This window comes from Schistocerca cancellata, chromosome 5 (genome assembly GCF_023864275.1).
Source record: "Schistocerca cancellata isolate TAMUIC-IGC-003103 chromosome 5, iqSchCanc2.1, whole genome shotgun sequence".
Taxonomy (NCBI): domain Eukaryota; kingdom Metazoa; phylum Arthropoda; class Insecta; order Orthoptera; family Acrididae; genus Schistocerca; species Schistocerca cancellata.
Window position 1 is genome coordinate 644,129,055 of NC_064630.1, and position 10,147 is coordinate 644,139,201.

Below are 10,147 nucleotides of genomic sequence, written 5' to 3' on the forward strand. Positions count from 1 at the left end.
TGTTTGATACATAGAAACAGACACTATAGGCAGTGGTGTTTGTGGTTATCAGGTATCCTGACGTCCTTCAAGCCTTCTTTACGATGAATCACTCCTTCTTCCAAATACACCTGGTTCCATTCGCACATGGGTCATATGCATTGGACACACGCCCGTTTAGCGTCTGCACATTTTCGATACATTTGGCACAGATTAGTGCCTTTAAACGTCCTCCACTATTCCAACGCATTCAATTCCGGCGAACGGAGAGGCCGTGCTACCGGATCTCCTCGGCCAGTCCATCGCAGATGAAACGTTGCGATAACGTGCTGTCGCACGATTCGTAGAAAATAGTGTGCTGTCTCGTCATGCATAATACACAGTTGTCTTTCTGCAAGGGTAGCGTTCCCAAATAGCGTTGTAAATCACTGTGCAGAAATCTATGATGCATAGCTGCTGATTCTTACATTTAAGAAAGTTATTAGTGTTAGAGGCTTAAATTGTTGTACATTTATATAAAGGGAGTTATGTCGTTATAACAAGCTGTTACTTCTGGAACACTCAAGAAGTGAGATTCTATAAGAAGTGAGATTCTTAAATTTAAGAAAGTTATTAGTGTTAGAGGCTTAAATTGTTGTAACGTCTCAAAAGTGAGTCTACTCAAGGTAATGGTGCGTCAATTCGGAATTGCGTCAAATAGAGTTAATCGATCAGGGACGAAAATTAAACTCAGATGACAGTCACTGCCGTTCGCGTGTCAGCAGACCGATTCATTTCAGACAACCAACACCAGATTCGCGGTTTGTCAATCGATGATCACGAGCGTGATGGATACCACATAGGACGCAATTTTTGGTCTTTCGGCTTGAAATTTAGAAGACAGACTTCTGAAGTTGTGCGTTATACCAAGTTAGCCCGTTTCATGAACCGAGGTGGCGCCACAGTGACGCTAACCTCGTTCAGACCGAACGCTGAATTAACGTTCGACGTCGTCTGCAACGTTCACGTCTGCTCGGGTTGTAACTTCTCTTAAAATACGGTAACGAAACTGAGGTGGTAGAGTAATTCTTCCAGCGCTCATTTCTCTCGTTAGTAGGAACAGTCACGGAGTTCAACAGCATCCACTACGGATAAAATTCTCTCGTTATGTTTGTGTGGTTTGCGTACCTGTTTCATTGCAGTTTTGTTTCTTATATGAAATCGGCGATCAAACTGAAAACACTTTTTCTATTGCCTGATATGCAAATATCTGTTGTCAAAGCAGTATGTTCAACCTTTTGCAATTTTTTTCTTACGGGCTATATACTCAGTATTGTATAAATCTTCTAACACATCAGGTAATTTTTTTTCTTGAGGGCAGTTCAAAATCGATGATTTTGTTGCCAAATGACTCGCCTTGAGCATGAATGGCTACTGTCTTTTAACCCAAAAATTTAAGTCTTAATAGTGATTTTCCTTTTCCCAATAAATGTAATATTGAATATTTTCATGTTGAAGACTTTACTCATACATCGATTTCTGTTTAAAAAGTATGTTGTAATTAAAGGCCAACGGCAGTTAACGAAATCTACATTTTTTAAATTTTTTGTGGTGGACATAAAAGTATCCCAAATTGACAATACATTTTATGAAAATGCGTAGATATTGCGAAGACTGTTCTAAAAGATAGTCCAGGAACTGGACCTTGCTTGCATCATTACCTGTTTAAAAAGTGTGTTGTTAATATAAGTCAACAACCACAACTAACGAATTTTGTTTTTTTAACTTTTTTTAAGGTGGGCTTAAAATACCTCCGCCCCCTTCCCCTCCCCCCTTGACAAGGCACGTTGTGGCAAATACGTTGGTATTATTTTGAAATTTGGGGCATGAGACCCATTGTCAGTGCGATTGATTCCCCTACTTATCAAATATCTAGTTATCTAGCTACTCTTCTACAACCATACATCGGTAAGACTGATTCTTATGTGAGAGATGCACGTCATTTTATTGAGAAAATTGAAGGTCCAACCTTGGCTCCTGAAGACATTTTGGTCAGTTTTCATATTGTATCTCTGTTTACTATGATTCCGGTCAATGATGCTATGGTTTACATAACGGAAGTTTCCCCTGAGGATTTGACCGCTCTGTTTACACACTGTCTCACATCTAGTCAGTTTCAGTGGGATGAGGAGTTTTATGAGCAAGTGGATGGTGTTGCCATGGGTAACCCGTTGAGCCCTGCAATTGACAATTTTTACATGGAAAAATTTGAACAATTAGCGTTGAATAAAGCATATAAGAAACCATGTTGTTGGTATCGTTATGTAGACAACACATTCGTGGTTTGGACACACGGTAAAAAAGCCTTAGACGAATTTTTTGATTATCTTAATAGCATAAACCCTAAAATTCAGTTTACCATTGAAGTGGAAAAAGACCAGGCTATTTAGTTTCTCGATGTGTTAGTAATGAGACAGACCGACGGCAGTCTAAAACATAAAGTGTTTCGGAAGAGTACACATACTGATAGATACGTACATAAGAACTCCAATCATCACCCACAACAAAAAAGAGGTGTAATCAAAAGTTTAGTGGACAGGGCAAAACGGATTTGTACGCCGGAACATCTGGATACGGAACTGAATCATCTGAAACAGGTCTTCGAAAAGAATGGGTACTCAAACAAAGAAATTAATAGAGTTTTAAGACCTAATTACAGCTGGCCAAAGGACAAGGATGGTACACAACAATGGAAGAACACGGTGTCTTTACCTTTCATTAGTAAGGTTGTAACCTCCCCGCAATAAATTAGAAAAATGACTAACAAGAAAAATGGAGCCAAGTGTAAACTCCCCACAAAAATTGATAAATGGAAATTGACCAAAAACCCTCACAATAATATTAATTAAATAATGAACCATGAACTGGATGTAACATCTCAACAGCAATAATTAAACCTGACAAATTTTATAGGCACAGCAGCGCTGACCTACGGCCCTGTTAAATAATTAAACCTGATAAATTCTTACCTCAGTAAAACTGCATCTATATCTGCTCTTATTCTTTGGCACAGCTTCGTGCAATGCTGGCGTATATTTAATTCTGATTCTTGGAGGAAATGCATAGCAAATATTCTTTGAATTGATATGAATGCTTTTTCTTCAAAAGAGTGGAAAAATTCTTTAAATTGAAATGATTACTTTTCTTTAAAAGATTTACTTTATAAAAAAATTATTATTGGGGCATTTCTTGAACAAATTAATTACAATTACCATACATTATTAGCTGAGCGCAATGCTGCTTCATTACCTTCTACAATAATACACATCGTCCACCACAATCCTGACCAGATTCGGAAACAAGACGCCGTCGACGCATGCCGACGCCCGCTCAGTACAACCGTCCACTAGCTACAACTACTGCCGACAGACTCCTCCCTCTGCCGACTCGCCACACACTAACACTGAACTACTGCAGACAGAGTGCAACTGAACACTCGCGCGGTCAAGCGCAGACTAGCAACGATAAATAACTCTCTGGTCAGAGATTCTGTCATGCCTCACCATCGCTGGTAATGAATACATATGAAACGTACGCGTTTCAAGGTTACAGATCGAAACGGCAAAATTTTGCTGAAACATAAAGTGAAACCGGTATTCAAACCTACCAGAAAAATAGGACAAGTACTTCGTTCTGTTAAAGATAGAAGGCCACCATTATCATCTAGCGGTGTGTATAAAATTCCGTGTACCTGTGGCAAGGTGTATATTGGTACTACGAAAAGAAGTGTGAATACAAGGGTAAAGGAGCATAAATGTCTTTGCCGATTGGGAAAAATAGATAAATCGGCCGTTGCGGAACATGCACTTCAGTCCGGTGACCATGTAGTTAAGTTTTCTGAAACTACAGTTTTAAACGCCACCACGAACTATTATCCACGACTGTATAGGGAGGCTATTCAAATTTATACACATGAAGATAATTTTAATAGAAATGAAGAGGCCTTGAAATTAAGCGAGATATGGACAGTGGCGTTACAGAATCGATAAGTGATTTTTATCTATGACGGACTATTATCGATAGTTACATTTTATCTTTGACTAGTTTTCTCTCTGCTGCTATGTGCAAGCTAGACCACGCCCACTTTCCTCAGTATTTAGGCCGCTCTCCGACGCCCGGCTCCCGCATTACTCGAAGACCGAAGAATCTTCGCGAAGAAGCCACGCAGCAGCCGACTCGTCAGTCGACAGGACTCAACAGGACCAGCCATACCTCTGAGGATGTCCAACGCAGTATTGGACGAAACGTTAGGAATAGAAGTATTCCATGGACCACGGCCATATAACCTGGAAGAATTATCAACAACAGTACCATCCGGTCGTGAAAGCCTTCATTGTATGCTGGGTGTGTGTGTTTGTCCTTAGAATAATTTAAGTTCAGTAGTGTGTAAGCTTAGGGACTGATGACCTTAGGAGTGAAGTCCCATAAGATTTCACACACATTTGAACACTTCCGATATGTTGTAAGATCAGGACGGTGATCGGACGATCTTAAGGTTGCAAATTGCCTCTTTATGTGCATAAATGGCTGTCGAGCTATAGGTCGCAATTTGAAAATACACTCATGAGACACCTGGGGATTTTGACGACGACCTTAAGATAGCCAAATACCATACCTGGAGCGTGAATGATATAAAGTTACCACTTCGTCGTCGTTTCCCTCAGCCACTTTTAGCTGCTGTGAGTGACGTACCGTTCTGTAGACATAGACTCAATTAAGTTCAACTCGTGTTCTGTCGGAGCGACTGCGGAAAACTTCAACCTCACGCGATAGCGTCGCCGATAGTGACGGCCGCCGAGCACTGCGTGAACACAGTTCGAGTTGGTAACAGTCTAACTCGGGCTGGCTTGAAATGCCCTCAACCCAAGTTAACCCGATTTGGTAACCTGAGCGGACCCATCTCTATTATAAGCTAGTTAGCATGGCAACAAGCATTCAGAGAACGAGTTTCATCACACTTTCTATCTTCTACTCCACTAGCTCAGTGGACAGTTACCAGTCACTTGTAGATGACAGTAATTGCGGCCAGTAACATAATTGTTCTGATTTGCTCCTATATGCTTTGTTTCCCAGAGAGGTCCGTTTCTTTTATGAAAAGTGTGAAATCAACTGTGAAATTGCTTAGGAAAGTTTCAAGACCATTAATATTCTGCAAAGCGAACTCAACTCTGCACGTTAACAGGTATCGTACGAACTTAACTCACAAGGGGAGGCTGCCAGTGTATTGGAAGCCATTGTATTGGAAGATGCAGGTCTTGTAAAATTCATTGAAAATAATTAATTAAATTTATCACTTCCTTTTATTCTGATCGCAAGAGTAATACCATCATGAAACACTCATCACCCATAATTACACTGTTAAAAATACACTCCTGGAAATGGAAAAAAGAACACATTGACACCGGTGTGTCAGACCCACCACACTTGCTCCGGACACTGCGAGAGGGCTGTACAAGCAATGATCACACGCACGGGACAGCGGACACACCAGGAACCGCGGTGTTGGCCGTCGAATGGCGCTAGCTGCGCAGCATTTGTGCACCGCCGCCGTCAGTGTCAGCCAGTTTGCCGTGGCATACGGAGCTCCATCGCAGTCTTTAACACTGGTAGCATGCCGCGACAGCGTGGACGTGAACCGTATGTGCAGTTGACGGACTTTGAGCGAGGGCATATAGTGGGCATGCGGGAGGCCGGGTGGACGTACCGCCGAATTGCTCAACACGTGGGGCGTGAGGTCTCCACAGTACATCGATGTTATCGCCAGTGGTCGGCGGAAGGTGCACGTGCCCGTCGACCTGGGACCGGACCGCAGCGACGCACGGATGCACGCCAAGACCGTAGGATCCTACGCAGTGCCGTAGGGGACCGCACCGCCACTTCCCAGCAAATTAGGGACTCTGTTGCTCCTGGGGTATCGGCGAGGACCATTCGCAACCGTCTCCATGAAGCTGGGCTACGGTCCCGCACACCGTTAAGCCGTCTTCCGCTCACGCCCCAACATCATGCAGCCCGCCTCCAGTGGTGTCGCGACAGGCGTGAATGGAGGGACGAATGGAGACGTGTCGTCTTCAGCGATGAGAGTCGCTTCTGCCTTGGTGCCAATGATGGTCGTATGCGTGTTTGGCGCCGTTCAGGTGAGCGCCACAATCAGGACTGCATACGACCGAGGCACACAGGGCCAACACCCGGCATCATGGTGTGGGGAGCGATCTCCTACACTGGCCGTACACCACTGGTGATCGTCGAGGGGACACTGAATAGTGCACGGTACATCCAAACCGTCATCGAACCCATCGTTCTACCATTCCTAGACCGGCAAGGGAACTTGCTGTTCCAACAGGACAATGCACGTCCGCATGTATCCCGTGCCACCCAACGTGCTCTAGAAGGTGTAAGTCAACTACCCTGGCCAGCAAGATCTCCGGATCTGTCCCCCATTGAGCATGTTTGGGACTGGATGAAGCGTCGTCTCACGCGGTCTGCACGTCCAGCACGAACGCTGGTCCAACTGAGGCGCCAGGTGGAAATGGCATGGGAAGCCGTTCCACAGGACTAAATCCAGCATCTCTACGATCGTCTCCATGGGAGAATAGCAGCCTGCATTGCTGCGAAAGGTGGATATACACTGTACTAGTGCCGACATTGTGCATGCTCTGTTGCCTGTGTCTATGTGCCTGTGGTTCTGTCAGTGTGATCATGTGATGTATCTGACCCCAAGAATGTGTCAATAAAGTTTCCTCTTCCTGGGACAATGAATTCACGGTGTTCTTATTTCAATTTCCAGGAGTGTATTTTACACCGACGACAGGTCACTGTGTCCCCAAGCCCCAATCGCATCATTGGGCCAGGCACTTTGTGTATTCCTGTGATTGCTGTTGACTGCTGCACAGCAAACCATTTGTGTGCACAAACAAATTAGGTAAAGTGTTTGATGCCTCAACATATTTGGAAATGTTGCTTTAAACAATTTGTTTCAAATACACTACCACACAAAACACAGCACTGTAGCTAGAAAGTGTTATATACATGTGCTGCAAGTCATGGCACACCAAGCCATGGCTGGTCATCTTGGAGTACATGGCAGCCCTCTGAAGTGTTTAGTTCCAGTCTCCACTTCCTGTCGCATAACAGTCTTCCCAGGTGCACGTGGAAGGGAAATACATTGCGTAAAAATAAATGAACTCGAAAATACATCACATGGGAATGTTGTTTATAAATTAAAACTAAAATAAATGACCCCAAATACGCTGTGTCAGGACTCTAAAGACAATCCTACAACACGTAAAAATATTGTGAAATACATTAGCACAGTAATTTGCTACACGAGAGACAGTCATAGCCCGGGACTTGCGAAGCGACGTGTTCATCAGCGGTCACAGTTCGGCACAGAGTCAACTGACGACTGTAAGCGTGCTCTCCAGCCGGATCGATGAGCGCGTCCAGCACAAAGAACAGATCAGTGGAACAACTGGGTGTTTCCAGAGTGCACCAGAATTCACACAGAAAAACGCGCGAAACCTGTGGCCAGCAGACCAGCACCAACTTGTCTTCTGTGCTCAGACAGCATTCGTCTGCATGTGGGGAGGAATTCTGCACTCCTTTTGGCTCCCTGGGTGAAATGGCGGGTGAAGGTGGTAGAGGTTATATAAAACTTCGTCATGGTGCAGTCGCTCTCATTCCGCCTTCGTCAGTTGCTTGTATGTTGTTGCGTCAGTTTTTTTTTTTTTTTTCAGGAAAAAAAATGAAGTGCTCAAGTTCTACAGTCTGCCATGTAAGTTAATTGTTCTGTTCATTCAATGTACCCGTATGGCCTGTAATTTTAATATCCCTCACAGCAACAGTTGAGGTCATAGTCGGTTAAGTCTACCTCTGTACTGCTGATCTTTCGAACGGTTTGCTGCTGTAATTTTAGTGTTTGACGACAAGTTTTTGTTCCACAGCTGGTATTACAGTCCTTCTTTTTGTTTCTTGTTGTTGCAGCCTTCATTCCTGAGATATTGGCTGAGCTGAACCGCAAAGTGGAGGCAGAGAGGGCGCTGCAGGAACAGCCTACAGCAATAATAATCGAGTCGGCGGAGTAAGAACATAAGTACATTTTTTTTTGTATCATGTAACTGTTAGAGAAAATTTTTATTTGTTCACGTAATATACTGTGGTTCTAATGATGAGGGCTGGGAAATGTATATACGTTTATTTTTCGTAACATGTTGCATTCAGTTGTCTGAAAGGACGAGGAAGGAGACGTAGGGTATGTGTTGAGGCCGAAACTCAGGAGGCATCGATTCAGTCTTGTAAGTAACAGAATACGATTTTCAAATTCAGTGTGTGTGTGTGTGTGTGTGTGTCATATATAAGTAATTTCAGTGAACTAGAGAATACGATTTTCTGTTTATATTTCAGTGAGCTAAAGAATATAATTTTCAGTACGATTTTCTGTGTGTAGGTCTCTAACATTTTCAAGAAACAATTATGTCCAGTATATTATTGACGTTGTTGTAGGCAGCATCAGTGAGCAAGGTAGATGACTACGAGATGAGTGTGAAATACTGGAGTGGGTGCATTAGATGGCGACTGCTGAGGAAGTTGAAAAGCAGAGCCATCTCGCCCTGTTGGAGGACGATGAGGAAATACTAGATTCGGTGGGAGAACTACCAGGAAACCTGACTGAACTGCTCAATCCTTGCACCCAGAGTGTAAAAGGCGATTATAATGCAACTGGTGTCGTTAAAGCATATAATTATTTTTTTGGAATGTTATTTTGTACAGCACATATTTTTAAAGAACCTTGAGCATTCTACTTAAGTTTTTCGTTATTCGTGTGTTACAGAGGCAGCCAGTCACCACCAGCACCACAACGCCTAGGTTTGGTACGCGTGCCTAGAGCGGTGGTTATAGGGGCCAGAATGAAACATATACCCAAGAGGCATGCACCTCTGTGTAAAGCTGCGTAAGAGGCGGCAGCGGAATCAGCTTCTGGCATCTGTGGATGGTTCACTCAGAGGAAGAAGAAGAACAGCAATGATCTCCCACCCACCAGACTGGCGATGGTCCAGCATGCAGCAGTAACAGTAACATCAGCCTGGGGGCTCCCACTTGACCTCACCACTGCTAGCTACTTCCTCCTACTACGGCTCCAACTGTTCACCATCACTGGCGACAAAAGTGGTGTATCCATCAGCCCATACCCCTCACCCCAGCAGGCGCTTCCTCACCAATGCTATCATCCCCTGGCAGAAACAGTCCTATACTAGTTGTAGTATTAATGATAATGGACCTGCAGCTTCCCTCTCCCGTCCTTTTAGTGAGATCAGTTATGCCATACTACAGTTATAATACTCGCTGGCTGCAGACGCCTTTGAGGAGCAAATCTCGTTCACAAGAATCGAGAATCCAGCAGGATGTTACTGCGTCCCTGTTGGTTTCTAAGAGTGTGCCTTCCTGTCCTGGAAATGGAGCCCTTCGAGGTCATCAGTGATCCATCATATCCCACCATTAAATGCTGTGCAGTGGTGTGCATTGAACTGTCACATGACACCCCTCCCCCCTCACCTCCCAAAGTTGTTTCTGGTATGGAAGAGACAAGTCTTCATTATCTTTGGGAGGTAATGGCGTGATAACACAGAGCACATCAATCGCTGAGTACTTTCACAAGTCCACCTTGGGAGGTACACTGGCCCGATTTTTCGAAATGGAATTGAGTGAGTCAGATAAAGCACTCAGCCAAATACTACACCGGGAAATGCATGCACATGTCCATGATCTGGTAAATGGAGGGCCCAGCTATATAGAGCTACCTAAAGATATAGCTAATAAGAGGGCAAGCACTAACATCAAAAATGAAGTGGCGCGGCCTTGTTTTGCGTGGTCAGTCCTGGCTTACACAAGAAATTATGAGAAAAAACCATAGTGTACATCTCGATATGGTAGATAATGTTAGATACCTTGACATTCATCAGTGTTATAATTTTGATGGTACCAAGGTCCTGCTCAAGATCTAGGACATAAGTTGAGGCTCAGAATACTGGAATACTGTTTCATGTTTATGGACTAGAGAAGAAAAGCAAGCCAGATGAGCAGGAAAAGCATGTAGTCGTCGGTCCCCTCTGTTCCTCAAAATTTGCTAGTGAGC